This window comes from Pseudorca crassidens, chromosome 15 (genome assembly GCF_039906515.1).
Source record: "Pseudorca crassidens isolate mPseCra1 chromosome 15, mPseCra1.hap1, whole genome shotgun sequence".
Lineage (NCBI taxonomy): Eukaryota > Metazoa > Chordata > Mammalia > Artiodactyla > Delphinidae > Pseudorca > Pseudorca crassidens.
This window is the reverse complement of record NC_090310.1, coordinates 74,891,107-74,905,568: the sequence shown is the minus strand read 5'-3', so window position 1 is coordinate 74,905,568 and position 14,462 is coordinate 74,891,107. Positions and strand designations below refer to the sequence as shown.

The window sequence follows — 14,462 nt, the reverse complement described above, 5'->3', positions numbered from 1 at the left end:
GGAAAAGAACAGAAAGTGAGGAGATGCCTCTGGAAGGGCTGGCCTCCGGTCTCTGAAAGCATGAAAGAGTGGAGGCTAAGAATAGAGAGGAGAGGGGAGGAGAGAGGCGAGAGAAGGAGGGGGCGATACAAAGACAGGGCTGGGAGAGATCAATGAAGGGGAATAAACCTAGAGAAGGACTTAAGGGAGGGAACAGGCTGGCGAGATGAAGAATAAATCTCAAAATAAATAAAAGAGTGACAGAGTTTAGTGGGAGGGGCTGGAGGGGCAGCCATGAGAGAGGTGATTTCAATCACCAGGGAGCAGAGAGAAGGACCAGGACATGGGGATGGAGATGGAAATTAGGGAAGGAGGCAAAGGAGGAAGCAGGATGGGGTGAGGTAGAGCCTGGGTCCCTGAGGACCCACAGGACTCCAGGGGCCTGGGGCTCCCTGCTCCCTCTTGGCTTTGAACTTCATACATCATTCTGTGTCTGGTCAGTGACAGCACGGCAGGACAGAGGCGTATGGGGGTCTTGGCTCCTCCTATCCTTCACCCCCTATCCAACAGCCCTGGGGAGCTCCTAAGGGGACATCCAATCCAAGAAAAAGAATGGGTCTATGGAACTCATGGGTCCTAGCCCACCAGCAACAACCTCATACTGAGAGCTAAGGGGCCAGGGGTCTCCTCCATTAGGCCTCATCCTAGAGAGATGGGACTAGAGAAAGCCATGCAGCCAGCAGAAAGAAACTGGGCCAGGCAGAAAGACCTCAGGCAGCGGGCTAGCTGGATTTGAAAGAGATTGGAAAATCCACCTGCACCGTGTTTCAGGGCAGGGGAGGGGCTGGATGGGGGCAGGGGGATTTTATTGGGAGGCTCTGGGGGCCAAGGTGGCGCTAAATTTAGGATGGGGATGTCTTGCCTGTTTACTTTGTTGGTTGCAGGATGTCCAGCATCCCATCCCCCACCCCCAAGAGGAAAAGCCCCCGGGACACTTGACCTCGCACCTCCCTTGAGATTGGGCCCCCCCGCCTCAACGCGCAGCGACTGCTTCTGAAACTGGCGGGTCAGTGCGGGGGGGTGGGGGTCCTTCTTGGCAGCCAGCCAGGGGCGGCCACTGGAGAAACCTGCCCCCACTCTCCACTGCGCCCCCCTCCTCTGAAGCCGGCCTCCCATAGTAGTGGGAAGAAAATGTGGAACTCTGGACACAGTAAAGTCAAGTGGTGGAGAAGGGTCGAGTCTCAAACTGGGTGTCTCCAGAGGAGCTGCCACGCTGAGGGAGATGGTGCCCCTCCTGGGGGCGCTCCCTTCGCGTGGATCTGCGGTTGGAAGAAGGAGGAGTGCCGTCCCCCGGGGGTTCCTGGAACGAGGCCGGCGACGGGACTGAGAGGCCGGCCCCTCCCGGCGGGGGAGGGGCTCGATCCGGGGGCGGGGGCCGGGGCTCCCCGGCTTCGGCATCCCGGCCGGGCGACAGCCTGCGGCTCGGCGCGGCGCTGCGCTCCGGCCGGGCTGGCGCTGCATTCTCCGAGTCTCCACCAGAGGCTGCGGGAGCTGGGAAGGGATCCGTCCCTTGCACACTTCCCCCCTAGTCAGACACGCACGCTCCCTCGCTCCCGCTCGCTCACTCCCTCGCTCTCCCTCGCTCCCTCGCTCACACACACGCGCGCACACGCCGCCGCGGCTCCCTCTCTCGCGCCCGCTCTCCCTCCGGCTCCTCCGGGCGGCCGCCGGGCTCCAGACTCGCCCGTCAGCGCCGGGGCTCCCGCCCCACGCAGCGTCCCGAGGCTGCAGGACTGGGAGAGCCCCGGGCCGCTCCCCGAGGTAAGAGCGCGGGGTGCCGCGGGAGGGGCGGCCGGATCGCCGCCGAAGGGAGGCTGCCCAGCCGGAGGGAGCCCCCTGGCCGGCGGGAGCCGCCCGGCAGGCGGCGCGGGGGGGCGAGCCTCCCGCCGCAGGAGGAGCCCGGGTGCCCGCGCCCGGGCCCCGCGCGCCCCCTCCTCTCGGCGGGGCGGGCAGGGAGGGAGTTTCCCACGTCCAAACTTTCCCCGGCGCGGAGCCGAGCCGCCTCTCGGCCCGGAGCCAGCGGTCCCCGCCCGCCCCCCACCCCATCCGCCGCGCGCCCCGGAGCCTCTGGGATCTCGGCGGGTCGCCGGGTGGCAGCGCCGGGGGCCAAGACCGCGCGCCGAAAGGGGCTGGAGAGGTGGCGCACAGCCTCGACACGGGGACGGGGACCCAGGCGTTCCCGGCGCCCCCCACCCTCTTCTACCGGGTTTCGGCTCCCGGGCCCCTCCCAGAGGCGGGGTCCGAGCCGGGAAATAACAGCACGGCGTGATTGTGTGCGTGGGTGTGTGTGTGTGTGTGTGTATGTGTATGTGCGTGTGTGTGTGCGCGCGCGAGGTCGTGCCGCGTCCGGGGGCACCCAGAAGCTGACTCAAGCCGCGGCAACACGCGCGGCTGCGGCCACCTCGGGAGGAGGGGGAGAGCTGGCCCACGGGGACCCCCCGCCGGCCCCACCAGCGCGAACTCTCTACCCTGGGGCCGTCGGGCCGGTGAGCGAAGGGCAGCGCTGCCCTCTCCCCTAGTATCTGGCTCCGGCCACACTGTCCCTTCTACGGAATAAGGACAGGGCCGACAGCCTCACGTCCAAAGGGAGCGTCACTTGGGACTGACCCTAGGGGACCCGGGCGCTGATGAGGGAGTTGTGGATTGTGTGGGCGCGCTGGGTGCTGGGCGGCCCGCAGAGGGCACAGTCGGGACCCATCTTACGCGGGCCTCCAGACTTGACCTCCCCTCTCCCTCTTCCCTGGGGCTGCCAGGCCCCTGCCCCAGCCAGGGCGTGGGGGGGGGGGTGGGGCTGGAGACCACCAGGCGGGGCCGCAGCAGGAGGAGCTAATCCGGAGTCCCTCGGGGTCTCCCCGAGCTGCAGGGGCACCCCCTGGTGGCGGGCAGAGAAGCCGCCGTTTCCAACACCCGCGCTTCTGGGAACCCTCGTGTCTTCTCTACCACCCCTCTGGGCCTGGCCTAGGATTGCCCAAACCAACTCTTTTCTGTGTCTGACTCCAGCTTTCTCTGGGTCTCTGGGTCTGGCCAAGGTGCCCCGATCACCGGCAGCGGCTCATCTGAGGGATTTACCTGCTGCCAGCCCTCTGTCGGCCCCTCCTGCGAGGTTCTGGATCTTATTCTCTTTCTCCCCCACTAGTCAGCGCCACTGCCCTACATCAGCATCACCATTGCCTTGGAACCCATAGGCTCCTCCCTAACCATCATGGCTCTCTGTCCCTCATTAGTACCCCATATATTTGTCCATCAGTGCCCACTCTGTCCCCCTTAATTAACCCTATTCAACGGTCATTTGGGGGATTCGGTCTCTACACCCATCCTTTGGTCTTTGCCCATCTACGACCATTTCTCCTCCACCCATCTTCCATCCTGCCTGCCTCAGTTTCCCTCTGCAGCAGTCACCCGCTCCCTGGCCCAGCTACTTCTCCAGCCCCTATTCCTCTCCATCTCCCAGTGTCTGGGATGCTTCTCTTCCATTCCTCCTGGAAGGGAAGGCCATTGTCGACATTTTAACCCTGCTTCCTAGGGGTGTCTGCGTACCCACCTGAGACCACGCTCTCCAGTGCCTGTGGGGCAGGTGCTTTGCAAAAGCAGCCAGGTCTGTCTCAAGCAAGGGGCAGCTGCCTTTCCTGAGAAGCCCTCTCAACGGGCTCCTGGCGATGAGGAACCCCCTCCCCTATTCCTGACTGTGAGCACATTAGAGACCCTTGGACCCCACGCTTTCCCTTTTCAGAATCCCAGGTCACACCATAAGCTATAGCCAGAGACAGAATAGGAGCCCAGGTGTCCCGACTTCCAGGCCTTCCCAATTCTCCTTATATGTCGGGCAGGTCTGGGGGGAGACGAAACCGTTTTCTGCCTTCACACTGCAAGCAGAACAAGAAGACCCCTGCTTACATGAAAGAGGTGTTTAAATGAGACCCCCATGCTCCTCCGCCAGTACCCAGGGAAAGCCGTTGAAATCCCTTTTGCAGAGAAGCCTAAATAACACACTGAGGATGCAGCTCGGCCCCTAAATGTTCAGCGTTACCCCCGGCAAGTCCCAGCCCTTCTATAAAAAGTGTGTGTGCACGGAGGGGGTGGCTGTGATCTCCAGCCGTTTCAGTTGGTCTGGAATAATTGTGTCTAGAGGCAGGACTTCCAATTCCCCAGCCATTTCCCAAGGCTCTGCTTTTTCCGAGGCCTTCTCAGGAGCTCTGTGCTCCACGGCCCTCTGAGGGGGGCTGGGCAGGGACCCCAGGAGGGTCTGTCTCCTCTGAGGTAGCAAAGTTTGGAGCAGCTAGTTTATTTACCACATGGGTGATAGGAGTCAGCCAATTAAATCTCCTTGCCTCTCTCTCTGTTCTTTTTTTTTCGGTTTTCTCCTTTTTCTTCCATCAGGAAGCTCCATTCGGAAATATAGCCTCAGGTATTCCGAGAGAGAGAGACAGAGAGAGACAGAGAGAGACAGAGAGAGAGACAGAGAGAGACAGAGAGACAGACAGAGAGACAGACAGAGAGAGACAGAGAGAGAGAGATTCCTGTTTATATAACTCCAGCAGCAGCCAGTGCGACTCGGCCTGCGAGGGGGTGGGAGCTGAGGATGGAGTCAGTGTTGTTCCAGGAAAGAGACCCTAAGGAGTTTCCTTGGGCTGGGGTCTCAGGCCTGGGGGCTTCCCCATCCTGTCTTGGGGCAACCCAAACAGGGCGCTAGGGACTGGGGACAAGGAATCCACCCCTGTCAGTCCAAGAGGAGACCCAGGCCTCAGGCCAAGCTCAGGAAGAAAAGCTTCATGCCCCCAGAGAAGGTGCTGTACCCTTCATGCCTCCCACCTCCCACACCCCCACGGGACTCTTCAGAGTGCCCTTAAGATGGAGCTCTTGACCAGAGGCCTTTGCTTCCTGGAATCTTGTGTTTTGTTATAGGACTCTCTAGAGAAAGCCTAGATTTTTTTTTCAAACTACCAAGGACAGGCTCTGACCTCAACTTTTTCATCAGCGCAACGGGCATAATTGAATTTTGTCTTTTCTCCCATGGAGGAGACAAGGACTAACAAGAAACTTGTTTGCAAAATGGTCTGAGCTCTAGGTATCTGCCTGCATGTTTTTCTCATTGAGAATGATACAGAGTGGCTGCCGGGACAATGTGGATGGAGGCATGGCTGTCGTGTACAGTTGGGTAGGTTGCTGACTGTCCAAGGGGACTCAGTACAAGAGACTAGGGGCTGAAATCCATCCTAAGCTCCACTCAACAAATCAGGTGCCCTAAAGGCAGACTGTGTCCTTCCTTTGGAGGAAGGGCCACCATTCTCTAATTTGCAGAATAGGTTTCATATACCCTCTGGCCATGGGCCCGTAGCACTGCGTGCCCCCAGAGGAGGATATTTTTTTTAATTCCCACAGAGTTGCCCAACTGGGGGTTAAGGATATACACACTACTTACTCTTTAGCCCAATTCTCTAACAGCGTGGACACCCTTCTGGATACGGTAGTCTGGGTCTGAACACATGGTGTGCAGGGACCTGGAGGGATTCCCTTCCTGCCCCGTGTCTCCTTCCATGCCCCATCGGCAGGCCCCTTCCTGCTGTCACATAGAGATTAAGATGGGAGCTTCAGACCCACAGCCTTCAGCCATCCACTGCTACTAGCTCCCTCTTTCGTGTAATATAAATAGCTGATTAAGAACATGGGCATTGGGGTCAGACTAGCTTGGATTTGTGACTTGCTGGCTGTGTGACTTTGGGAAAGTTACTTTGCCTCTCTGAGCCTCAGTTGCCTCCACTGTGAAATGGGGGGAAAATGGTAATACCTACCTTATTAGGTTGTTGTGAAGATTACATGTGCATGAGTGTGTATGCTGCTTAGCACAGTGCCTGACACACAGGACACTCAAACAATGAAGCAGTTTTGTTACTGTTATCATCCTCTGTTTGTGTCCCTTGGTTTCCGCGGGGCTGAAGGCAGCTGTTCCTCTGTTTGGTTTTGTGCGTGACTTTGGCTGCCTGCACCCCTGCAGGAGGGTGAAGATGAGTCGGGACCACCAGGATCTGTCTCTGACCTCAGGATCCTTCAAGGGACTGGCCAGTGCCTGCAGGTGGCTGGGGCATCAGAACACGTTCTAGATTCCCAGATTCATTTCACCCTAGTCTCTCCCTCTTTTTTCTTCTCCCATCCATCCCACGATCCCTGCTCTGGCTCAGACCTCACTGGCTTTGCCTAAGCCGTTGTGGCAGCCTCCTCCCTGGCCTCCCAGCCTCTGATCCCCTCCCTACCGCAATCCCTGCTGCAGAAGAGTGATCTTTCTCCAACGCAGGTGGGATCGTGTCACTCGCTTGATTAAAACTCTCCTATGGCTCCCCATTGCCTACTGAATTAAGTCCAGTCTCTGCACCGTGACATTCAAGGTCCTTGTAATCCGTCTGCATCTTCCTTTATCTCCCACTGTGCCTCCAATCCGACACTCCTGCATTCAGCCACACCTGCCCTTCTACCTGAACGCCCTTCCCCTGAAGATCTTTGAAAGCATTAAAGACCCAATTCAAATAGTACCTTGCATCCACCCAGCCGTCAGTCTAACAGTCCGTCCATTCGTTATCCAGTTTAAAATATACTTTCACACATCCATATTAGATGTTTACTCTGTGCTAAGCGTTGTGCTAAATGCTAGAGATACAACGGAGAACGAGCAGACATGATCCCAGCCGACAGGAATCTGATGGTCCTGGGAAGGAGACAGACAATTAAACAATTCTCATAAGCCATGATAAGAGCCAATGAGGGGCCAGCATTTGCTTCCAGGAGGAAGTGGTGGTTAAGCAGAGACCTGCAGGTTGATTGGCAGCCATCTAGGAGACGAAGGGGGTGGAGCAGTGGGAAGATGGGAACAGGCTCCAGGCCAAGGAGTGCAAGGTCCAGAGCTGAGAGAGAATATTGGAGGAGCTGCAAGTTCAGTGGCTGAAATGGAGCACAGAGAGCTTGGGGTCCAGGTGCTGGGGTTACAGGAAAGGAGGCCAGTGAAGTGGGTGGAAGCCCGGTCCTGTGGGCCTAGAGAGCCACGAGGAGGAGCTTGGACTGCGTCCTGAGAGCCGTGGGGAACCACTGAGGGGTTCTCAGCAGGAGAGTGGCATGATGGGATTGCCCTGAGAAGCCTCACTTTGCTGCTGGATGGAGAACGGATTGCTGGGGAAGATGGGGTCCAGAGCTGCCAGTGGCCAGGCCTGGGGAGTAGAGGAGGATGGTGAGGTTGGAGGAGTAGAATGGGCAGGGCTGGGAGATTTGGTAGATGTGGGGGACAGGAAGAGTCCTTGTTTCTGACTTGGGAAGCTATGTGGGTCTTCAAGAGGTGGAGACCAGCTGTGGACAGAGTGTATGTGAGATGCTGGTGGGACATGCAGTGGAGATGCCTGATGGACAGTTGTGCAGAAAAGACTGGGGCACCCTGAGAGGTCTAGGCCAGAAATAGATCTTTGAAGCCACAAGGATGGATGAGATCCCCCAGAATAAGTCTGTAGAATGCAAAGAACCTTGAGGGACCCTCAAATTTCAAGGACAGGTACATCCCGGGAAGCCTTCTCTGATCCATCCAGGCACAGATGACTTCCATCTACACTGAGCCCCCTAGAAATTAGTTTAGGTTTTGTTTTGGTTTGGTTTGTTTTTCCTGGCTGCCTTGTATCATCGACTGGCTCCACAGTTCTTAACCAGGAGTGATTTTGTCCCCAGGGGACATTTGGCAATGTCTAGTGACTTCTCTGGTTGTCACAGCTGGGTAAGAAGCTGCTACTGGCATCTAGTGGGTAGAAGCCAGGGGTGCTGCTAGACACCCTGCGATGCGCAGGACAGGCCCCACAGCAAAGAATTATGCAGCCCCGAGTGTTGATAGTACAGAGGTTGAAAAACCCAGCCATGGATGAGACGATCCTGAAGACAGGCTCTGGGTGGTTGACATTTTGGTCTCCCCAGGGTCCAGCACGGCACATGACACATGGCTCACTACCCTCCCTGAATCAAATTTGGGCTTGAGGAGGGGGCCTCAGTCCATGCAGCAGTGAAGCCTACAATGCTTAAGTCCTAACCCTACCCAGGGTTGCCTGGCCCATCTCCAGCATCCTGGACCCGCCCACGATACAGGATGGAGGGAAGGATGAGCCGACGGGGCAAACCTGCTGAAACGCTGCCAGAGACCCCAGAGATTGAGGGCGTGTTGCTGTGTATATCTTGCCAGCCTCATTTTTTTCCTTGTCTTGTTAACTTCTGTCATTTCTTTATCTCCCAAGTGAATATATGTTATTTTTTTTAACAGGCAAGTTACAGATAAACAATAGGAGAAACGTGACAACCTACTGATTAAGAGCGCGGGCTCTGGAGTCAGAGAAAGCCAAGTTTAAATCCTGGCTCTGCCACTTACTAACTAACGGAGTGAGCCTCTGTTTCCTCGTCTGTAAAATGGTTTTAATGAACCTGCCTTGTAGGACTGTAGGGAAGAGTAAATGAGACGATATAGACAAAGGGTTTAGCCCAGCGCTGGGCTTGTAGGAAGTCTTCAGTACAGAGTCACTACATATGTGTATGTGTGTGTAAGTTTATATGTATGTATGTACATGTATGTGTCTTTTTGTATATGAAAGCATTTTTAATTAGCCATGATCCACCATTTGCCTAACATTTCAGTGCATATCCTTCCGCCATACATGGATTTTTAAAAAATAAAAATGGCATCTCGCTTTATACATAGGCCTTTGTAACCTGCTTTTTTCACTCTATAATATATTGTGAATGTCTTGCCGTTTCGATAAATACACATCCACATCATCATTTTTTAAGAGCTGCATGGTTCTCCATTGTGTGGCTGGACCGTAATTCATTCAACCAGCCCCCACAGTTGGACATTTGGGTTGTTTCCAGTCCTTCGCGATTACAAACAATTCTGCAATGAACATCCTTGTACAAACATCTTCACGCTCTTGTCCGATGATTTCCTCGGGGACCACTTGGACATATTTGGCAGGAGGCATGTGGCCCTGACCAGATTCCTCAAGTAGAAGCCCTTGGGCCCAGGAAGGAGGTGGCTGGGGGTCCCCGGGGAAGGGAGAGGATGTCCGATGGCAGAGGACTGTTTTGGCCCCTGGAAAGCAGGTTCTGATGTTAAGACTGGGCTTCTCTATGAGCGGAAACAGCCCCACCCTATCTCTCTGTTGTCACTGTGGTGCTTGCAGAGTGAGGCACCAGGGGTGAGGAGGTGGGCTCTGTGTGTGCGTGATGGGCAGAGTGACAGATACCAGGCAGGTGGGGACACAAGGTGGAGGGGCCCCAGGCAGGCTGATGGATGGGTAGCTGAGGCAGACGGATACAGGTCAGTGGGCAGACAAGATGATGGGCAGTGACGGGCTGAAAAGATTCAGGGGACCAGACACAGGACTGTGGCCTCCCAGTGGAGCCCACAGGAACCAGAAGCTGCAATCCTGTATTCAGGAGCATGGGGGAGTTCCTGGGAGATGCAGCCAGGCCCCGAGGCCAAGAGGCTCCCAGGGATTCTTCTTTCATCCAAGCATCTGTTTAGGATTAGGCATGTCAGAGCTGGAAGGATCTTTACTGTGGATGGGCCCAACCCTATTATGCAGATGGGGAACTGAGGCCCCGGGGGAGAAGGGAACTTGCCTAGGGTCCTCCAGTGTCTCAGCAACAGACTTAGCCCCTTGACTGTAATTCAGTCCATTATCATTTCCGTTTTTTTAAATGATCCTCTCACCTGGGCTTGAAAGGAAGGGGACCAGGTTGGCAGAGAGGCAGGTTATGGCCCAGCGGGGGAGGGTGCGGGGAGGTCAGAGTGAGCCTGGTCATGAATTTCTCCATCTATCCTCCTCCCACGATTGTATTTCTGCCACCCTACTGTGTGCTGTTGAAAGCACAGACCCACTGTGTCTCTGCCACTTACTAGCTGAATGACCGCAGATAAATTGCCCCACCCGTGCCTCAGTTTCCTCGTCTGTACCTACCTCAGAGGTTTGTTGAGAGGATTACAGGAGTTAATAAAGTCCTTAGAACAGTGCTGGGACCATCCTAAGTGCTCCATGAGCCTTAATTACTAATATTCCACTATTTTGCCCTTATTTTTTTCCTTTGAATTCTGTATGTGTCAGTGTGCACACTCACAGGCACCTCCACAAGCACGCTGTATCCCCTTGAAGGCGAAGAATGTGTCTTTCTCATCCTGTATCTCATCTTCACCTCTCACCACCAGGGCCCTCTAGCCAGCTGGGCACGTACATAGTAGGTGGTCAGTAAATGCGTCTTGAAGTGGCTTGTGGATTGTATCTGGTTGAAGGGATTAGGGAAGTTTCATCAGAGGGTGGCGGCCGGCCGTGGAGCTGTGTGTTGGGGTCTAGGATGGCTTTGCGGCGGTAGAGGCGGCAGCGTGGGCATCCCAGGTGGGGGGACAGCATGAGAGAAGCGGGGAAGCTTGGTGAATGTCTGGTGACAGATCATTGCCTGCTGTGACCAGAGCACCGAGACCATAAAAGGGAGGAACGAGAGAGGCTGAGAAAGGGGGGATTCAGCAGAATTCAGAAGGGTGGGCCTCCAGGCCGGGGGATGCAGGCCATGGGGAGCTATTGACTAGAGCTTTAGGGAGATCATGCTGATGGCATTGTTTTAGGATCGACTTGAAGGAAAGAGAAAGGAAGCAGCAGGCAGGGGCAGCTGAAATCGTCCCGGAGACAAGTGAGGTTGGGGCTTGAATGAGGTCGTGGAGAACAGCCGCCAGAGGGAAAAGGCACTGAGGAAATAGGATCAACGTGACTGCTGGGGGCCTCCCCGGTTGCGCAGTGGTTGGGAGTCCGCCTGCCGATGCAGGGAAAGCGGGTTCGTGCCCTGGTCCGGGAGGATCCCGCGTGCCGTGGAGCGGCTGGGCCCGTGAGCCATGGCCGCTGGGCCTGCGCATCCGGAGCCTGTGCTCCACAGCGGGAGAGGCCACAACGGTGAGAGGCCCGCGTACCGCAAAAAACAAACAACAAAAGAAACATGACTGCTGGTCGTGGAAGATGAGGGAGACAGAGAAGTAAAAAATGATGGTGTCAAGCCTGGGTGTCCGGGAGAACTGGGGCGCCGTCAACCACTTTGGGGGTCTGTATTTGGGAGGTATGGGGAAAAGCTGAGATGCCAGCTACGGTTCATCCATCCAGCCTCCCATATAAGCCATCCATCCATCCACCATCCAATCCATCTTCCTCCTGCCCACCCGCCTCCATTTAAACATCCATCTGCCCAGTCTACCCCTCCTTCCCCCTCCTCCACCCCTCTATCCATCCACCCGTCATCCACCACAGAGGTACCACTGCCTTTCTTTCCATCTTCTGCTATCCATTTATCCACACTCATTCATCCGTGATCCTCCAACTTATTCATCCATCCAAGTTACATTTCTTGTGAGCCTACAATGTGCCAGGCTCTGGTAAAATCTTATCACAAGCCTTGAGAGATGCTTGATTGATAATAAAGATAGTGATTAGAAAATCCAGTAGAAGAGACCAGAATTCTTTTCCCTAGAAGAAAGAAATTTGAGAGGACACTTTATGTCTCCAAAGCACGGAGGATGCCCCGAAAGGAGGTGGTCTGCAGATCAGCTGTGTTCTATTCTTGCAGCTGCAGGGACTGTGGTTAGCTTGGAGGGACGACTGCCTTATTGACCATTACAGGTGTCTGAAGTACCCACCTGATCATGTGTTTGGGCTAAAGGGGGACACAAAATCTATAGGGGCGACTTAGAGGGGATGAGTAGAGACTGGGGCATTTACGGTGCAGTTAGTGGAGAAGGACTCAGGACTATGCCTTGAAGAAAGGTGGGGAAGGGGGAGTGGAGGAGCAGAGGACCACGGTGAGGGGAGCTTCGGGGGAAACAGACAAACCTGTGGCTGGGATGAGCCAGGACAAAATAGGGCACCTTAGGGCTTCCCTGGTGGCGCAGTGGTTGAGAGTCCGGCTGCCGATGCAGGGGACGCGGGTTCGTGCCCCAGTCCGGGAGGATCCCACAGGCCGCAGAGCGGCTGGGCCCGTGAGCCATGGCCGCTGAGCCTGCGCGTCCGGAGCCTGTGCTCCGCAACGGGAGAGGCCACAGCAGTGAGAGGCCCGCATATCGCAAAAAAAAATTAGGGCACCTTAATTCTCAAAGCAACCCTTAGGGGAAGGGCCCCTCCATTCTCCTCACTCAGCTTCCATCCCTTCACAAGCCAACATTTCTCTCTGAGCACCCCACCTCTTACACAGCCCTGACCCCTCCCAAAGCCTCTCCCCCGCCTGGATTTAGCCCTGATCCCTTCACTGAGCCCCTGTTCTCTCTTCTGAGCCTTGTTTCCTCAAGATTCCCAGTCTCCTCACAAATCCCAGGCTCTCAGCGGAGCCCCTGGCCAGAATTCCCCCCTCTCAGAGCCCTCACCTCCTCTCAGAGCCCTCACCTCCTCTCAGAGCCCTCACCTCTTCCCTGAGCCCTCACCTCTTCTCAGAGCCCTCACCTCTTCTCAGAGCCCTCACCTCCTCTCTGAGCCCTCACCTCCTCTCAGAGCCCTCACCTCCTCTCTGAGCCCTCACCTCTTCTCTGAGCCCTCACCTCTTCTCAGAGCCCTCACCTCTTCTCAGAGCCCTCACCTCCTCTCAGAGCCCTCACCTCTTCTCAGAGCCCTCACCTCTTCTCTGAGCCCTCACCTCTTCCCTGAGCCCTCACCTCTTCCCTGAGCCCTCACCTCTTCTCTGAGCCCTCGCCTCTTCTCAGAGCCCTCACCTCTTCTCTGAGCCCTCACCTCTTCCCTGAGCCCTCACCTCTTCCCTGAGCCCTCACCTCTTCTCTGAGCCCTCGCCTCTTCTCAGAGCCCTCACCTCTTCTCTGAGCCCTCGCCTCTTCTCAGAGCCCTCACCTCTTCTCTGAGCCCTCGTCTCTTTGTGGAAGCCCTCTCCTCTCATGGCAGATGCCCCAGCAGAGCTCTCACTCCCCTCTGCAAGAGCCCTAGCCCACTGCAGAGCACCCACGCACCCCCTCCTGGAGCCCCAGATCCTCTCACAGGGCCCCATCCCCTCCTGGACAACCCAGGTCCCTCGCAGAGTACCTACCACTTCTCTTAGCTCCTGGCCACTTTCCGCATGTACTTCCCTTGTTCTCTTAACAGAATATCTGTCCCTGTTCTGAACCCTCCTCTCCTCTCTGAGGCCGCATTCCCTCATGGAGCCCTCCTGCTGGCCCACATCTCAGGAACCAGACCTTGCTCTCCAGCCTGTGTCAACTGGCAGGCAGTGGCTTCAACTCTACAACCATCCCTGGGGATCTGCATCAACCCAGTCAGCCCACAAGACCCTCCCCACAGCCTGTGCAGTACCCTGGGGGGCACTGGGGATGGAGGGACTCATAGGTGCCCAAGTGGGCTGGACTCGGGGCAGAGACCAGCAGCTCTGGCAGCTCAGCTCGATTCGTGGGCTGGGAGAAGCTGGAGACTACTGCTGCTTCTGGGTTAGGAAAACAATCACGAATTAGAGAAAATGCTTTGGGAAATTGCTCTGCTGCCTGAGAGGAGGTCGCCTTGGGAGGGAGGGAAAGAGGCCCTAAGCCAGCAATGGCTCCCCGTGGCCTCGCCCATCGGCTCCAGACCATCTGCTTGGCGTTCGAGGCCCCAAGCACGGTCACCGGCCGAGTGCTGACACCCACCTGGTCCAGCTAAGCCATTGCTCCAAGGTCCATTCTCACCTGCGGAACTTTGCTCACCTGGGCTGAGCTCTTCCACCCATGTAGCGTGAGCGCTTCCTTCCGGTCCTTCACGAACCATTGTTAGCCGTCTTGACTCTTTGACAGTCCCTCAAGGCCAGGAACCACGTCTTGTACTACTCGCAGGCAGGCAGATGAATCTGGGCACCCGTCCTCATCTGATACATATTGACTGGGTGGCCTTGGGCAAGTCTCTTTGACTTTCTGAGCCTCAGTTTCCTCATCTGTAAAGAGGGTCGAGTAAGGCCTCCCTTGCTGAGTTGTTACTGGGAATGAATGAGGTAAGGGGCACACAGTGCCCTGCTCACTATAGGTATCAGATTAATGAAGATGACCCTGTGCATCTTATAGCCAGATCAGAACAGTGGCCATGGGAGGCTGCACTTATCTATGAATATGCACTTATCAGCAACATCCCCAGCTGCCTTCTTTGTACCTGTCTGTCCATCATTCCCCTACGGAGAAGATACAGAAAGAGGACACATGAGCTTCAGGACAAGCACTTGGGGGTTCCTGATATAAGAAAATGAGGCAATAGATGTTGAATTTTATGAGTCTTCTGGCCATCAGGCGAGACTCACCCTCAAGCCAGACCACCCTCTGTCAGGAGGAATTGGGACAGTAGCCTAGATCTTGGGTTCTGGAGCCAGACTGCCTGGGTTTGCGTCTGCACTTTCCTAGCTGCCTGACCTTGAACAAGTGA

At 56.0% G+C, this 14,462-nt stretch overlaps 1 protein-coding gene across 8 annotated transcripts in view; it reads left to right on the top strand.

The window, feature by feature from the left end:
- Positions 1–1,441: 1,441 nt before the first annotated feature.
- The window catches only part of CDH22 (cadherin 22), a 125,776-nt gene continuing 112,755 nt past the window's right edge, over positions 1,442–14,462 (top strand). For 2 of the 8 annotated variants that reach the window (XM_067708303.1, XM_067708304.1), the window contains exon 1: positions 1,449–1,800. The gene's annotated coding sequence lies outside the window, so the exon portion shown is untranslated. Of the gene's footprint in view, positions 1,801–14,462 lie in introns of all 8 variants that reach the window. The other 6 variants (XR_010935374.1, XM_067708306.1, XM_067708300.1 and 3 more) reach the window with 6 other exon arrangements.